The sequence below is a fragment of the Paramormyrops kingsleyae genome, chromosome 9 (assembly GCF_048594095.1).
Source record: "Paramormyrops kingsleyae isolate MSU_618 chromosome 9, PKINGS_0.4, whole genome shotgun sequence".
Lineage (NCBI taxonomy): Eukaryota > Metazoa > Chordata > Actinopteri > Osteoglossiformes > Mormyridae > Paramormyrops > Paramormyrops kingsleyae.
The window spans coordinates 3835813-3840241 of NC_132805.1; the positions used below are offsets into that span (position 1 = coordinate 3835813).

At 39.1% G+C, this 4429-nt stretch overlaps 1 protein-coding gene across 1 annotated transcript in view; it reads right to left on the reverse strand.

Annotated features, from left to right (window-relative positions):
• The window catches only part of LOC111856228 (H-2 class II histocompatibility antigen, E-D beta chain-like), a 106730-nt gene that overhangs the window by 80148 nt on the left and 22153 nt on the right, over positions 1-4429 (reverse strand). The window lies entirely within an intron of this gene.

Below are 4429 nucleotides of genomic sequence, written 5' to 3' on the forward strand. Positions count from 1 at the left end.
GTAATTTATCCAGAAGTATTTAAGTTGGAGAACTGAAGGGAAGTTTGTAGAGAATTGTACAACTAACAAAAAAATACTGTTTCCAAAAGTTGATTACTGGTTAAATTTATTTATACAAAACCCAAATAAAACTATTGTTAAATGTTAAATTGCGATAACGTACACATTGCTAACATAAAAGACACTATATCCTATCCAATTGAACGTTTTCCTGTTATATACCAATATGAATAATTCTCATTTAGGTTTGGTAAACATAAGCCGTGGCAGAAAAATTGAGGAAAATATATTTTCTGAGAATTATACAACTCTGGGACTAGGGACAGAGTCTCATGCCCGTGGTGAAACACCACTGCTTCAATAATCCCTCTCAATGGCACAAGCAAAAGAATTAGTATCTCAGCTGTCTGCCTGGCAACAGTGTTATCAGCAGTTTGTTTAATTCTCATTTGTCAGTAGGAATACACAATATTCATTGTTTGCTCCCTATTCTAACAGGGGTAATAAAATATATCTAATATTCTGTATCTCCAGCCAAGACATAAGCAGAAATTCTGTGGAATAAAGAACACTGGTCTAGAAAGCGAAGCAAATAGGTGATAGTAAAGAGCTCCTCTTGAATGGGAGCTATTTCAACCACCCCCACTGTGTAGCCCTCACCTGGATGATGTGACGGCAGCCATTCTGCACCAGTACACTCACCACACAGTAGCTAAGGTGGTGAAGGGGCAGGAGACAATTTACCAATTAGATATAGGGGATGATTAGGAGGCCAGATCTGATAGGGCAACAGTGAGCAATTTAGCCAGGGCCTGGGTCAGTTTTACATCTCATCCAAAGGACAACATCATTTACAGCACAATGTCCCCATCACTGTACTAGGGCGTTGGGATCCACACAGACCACAGGATGGCCACACCAACACCTCTTCCAGCAACAATCCAGCTTTCCTAGTTGGTCTCCAATCTAAGTACTTTCCAGGCCCAAACCTGCTTAGCTTCAGGTGGATTACCTAGGCTGAACTGCAGGTGGTGTGGCTGCTGACAAATTAAATACACTTCCTCTGGCAGTGTGTTACATTTGTATAATTCTAACTCCATCCATCTTTTAACCACTTAATTACCCTGGTCAAGATCGCAAGAGGACCTGGATCCTGTCACAGGCACCACAGGGCACAAGACTGAAGAACAGCCTGGGCAGCCCATTGCAGGACCCATACACACAAACACACACTCTACAGGAGTCATGTATTTGAACTGGTAGGAAAACAGAGAGGAAGCACACACAACATAGAGAAAGCATGCAATCTCCAGACTTAAAAAGCAGATTTAAATCCTCACTACTACCTATATAGCAAGCACATGTGAGCAACACAGTCTGGCTGATATGTGGCACATCTGGCTATAAAGCAAAATGCTTTGGGCATACCCAGCTCTCACCTGGCTAACGATACTGGCTGACCGTAGGTATTCCTTATACAGTGGTACCTCAGTTCTCGAACTTATTAGAACTCAAATTTCTTAAAAGTCGAACCAACCAGTTCAATAAAAAATTACGTAGAACTCGATCTGAATCTCAGAAGTCGAACCGTGAACGCCGACCTAAGATAAATTGTACGCGTGGGGAAATGAGTCATGCGGCACGTCTCTCAGCGGAAACAAATGGTAAGGCTTCAGTCTCAGCCTCGCATTCGCTGTGATAGCATCGTGCTTGTTTACACTAGCTGAATACATACAGACAGTAAAAACACATTTAGACAATGATAGACAGCAACAGTAATTATTATATAATAAAATACATTTAAAACGAAAGATTTCTTATTAATTATTTTAATATCATTAATAATAAACCATTAATACATTTAATTATAATAATATTGTCGTGCCAAGCGGGGACGGAATGGAGACAAAGGTGCAGACGTCAGGGTATCGGGGAATACAGGGTTTAATTACAGGTAAGGCAAGCAAAACGCAGACGGACAATACAATGACCGGACTGGGGAAACAAACTGAAACGTGGACTAAATACAGAGGACTAATGACAACAACCAGAAACAGCTGATCACACAGGGATTCCACATGAGGTTAACGAGGGGGTGTGGCTCACGGTAGGAGTGGACAATCGGGGCAGGACACATTGTTTTTTTTTAACTTTACATATTGTTTGGATACATTTATTTTCTTACTTTACAAATTGCTATTGTGATAAATGTGCTTAGATGTATTTAGTACGGTATATGCTCTTGTTTTATTCTATCCATTTTGTGCATAAATGCTAAAAAAAAAACATATTTAGGTGTAATTTTTTGGGGCCAGGAACCAATTAATTGGTTTTCCATTATTTCTTATGGGAAAATTTGATCAGAACTCTAACTTTTTAGGATTCGAACCTGAGTTCTGAACGGATTAAGTTCAAGTTCTGAGGTACCACTGTATGGGCGAATTTCGGCAATTATTCTGGCCCTCATCTGGCACCTCATCATGTCTGGCTGAGTGTGGAAGACTGAATATGGATTTAACTCTAGTTTCATTATGCTCATACATATCATATATCATACTAATCAACTCTTATTTCACTATGGTTATATGTAAAACATAATGTGTATGCTTACTGTAGGTGTAGCAATTATAGTATAATAATACCATAAGGACACAATTTTCTCAATTGATCATAATCAACTTCTAACACTTTGAAATGTTTATTGCCTTTTTCTCAATTATTGAACATGGGACACTACATGAAGAAAGACATGTAAGTGGGTGAGGACCTTGCAGGAAATTTTAGGAGTTCTAAGGACAGAACTAAAGTGCCCTCTACCCGGAACTTTGAAAGGTAGCAAGATAGATAAGGATGACACTTTACTTAAGGGTGCTCTTCATAAGGCTACCTAACACCAACATAAGCCCTTCTAACAGCCATACAGACATATCTTGACAAAAGCATTTATAAAGGTGCGTTCCAGCTTTTGTCATAAATGTGGACATCGCAACTCCTGTGTCAAGTTGAGATATCACCTTTGTCGACTGTCATAGGTTTATGATGACATAAAATTGTGTTATGACACTTTTTTTCATTCAAGTGGCATAAAAGGTTATAAGACTGACTTCATGCTTCAGTGTGTCAGAGCGACCAAAATGGCATCATTTGTAAGGTCAGCTGTAAAACAGAAGGGGAATATTTTGTAGAGGAGGGTTACATGGCCACAATGAACAGCAGCATAGCCTCACACCTCCAGAGGCTGGTGGTTTGTTTCTCATCTTTTGTGGTTTGTATCTCATCCCTGGTTCTATGTGTGCAGAGCTTATATGTTCTTTCTGTGTCAGTGGTGGGTTTCCTCCAGGGTCTCTTGTTTCCTCCCATGGAAAAGATTATGAAGAATCAGCGATGATAAATTTTTCAGGTTTGAGTGTATTTGTTGGTGTGTTCTGGGCAACGACACAGAACTTTTCCCAAACCCATGTAGGTATATGCATTAAAAGGATGCCTGGCGATAACTCCTTACAGGGAAACATATTTAGGTGTAATTTTTTTGGGGCCGGGAACCAATTAATTGGTTTTCCATTATTTCTTATAGGGAAAATTCGATCAGAACTCGAACTTTTTAGGTTTCGATCTGAAGTTCTGAACGAATTAAGTTCGAGTTTCGAGGTACCACTGTATTTTCTTTTCTCATAAGAAACAAAGAGATGAGCTAATGAAAAACATTTGGAGAGGGATGTTTCCCACAGAAAAGTTAAATAAAAATGTTTGCTGATTTGTGTTGGGGGACTCTTTCCCTTTGCATGTAAGGAACCCCTGTTTGAACAGACCTAATAAACAGGAGGCTTCTCCTAATTTAAAATGTCTGCAGTTTTTTTATGTCTATCTGAAATTTTTTACTTCCACAGGGGCGTGACATTTTAGGGGTGAAATGCATATAAAAATGTACTTTACTGAAGCATAAAAACATGCTGAGATGGAAGGATAGGTGTTTCTCGTAATCTAAGATGTCCTCCATATGACTCAGTGTTCAGAAAAAGAATAAGACCAAGAGTAAGATCCTTTTTTCCCATGACTTTTAGAAGTGAAAATGTTCGTTTCTGGTACAATGTCAAACATAAATGAACTGAAATGATTCTTTCACAAAGTTCTTCACATGTCATTGGTATGAAAATTATCTAGTGGCATGACATACTTGCCCATATTTATTTTATCGATCCTAAACCTCAGAAGTAAGACTGTTCATGTGCACCTTGTTTCTGTGCATCAAATGAAACCATCTGATTAGCCTCTTTTAAACCCTTAAGAATCCCAAGTATCACAGACTGATTTTTGGCCCCATGTAGATGTTTTGGATTGTTCCCTCCCGGGGGGGAGGGCAATCTAGGAAATCATGAATTTCCTGAAGAATACAGAAGAACACCTACAATGAGTGGGACAAGGGGCAGTA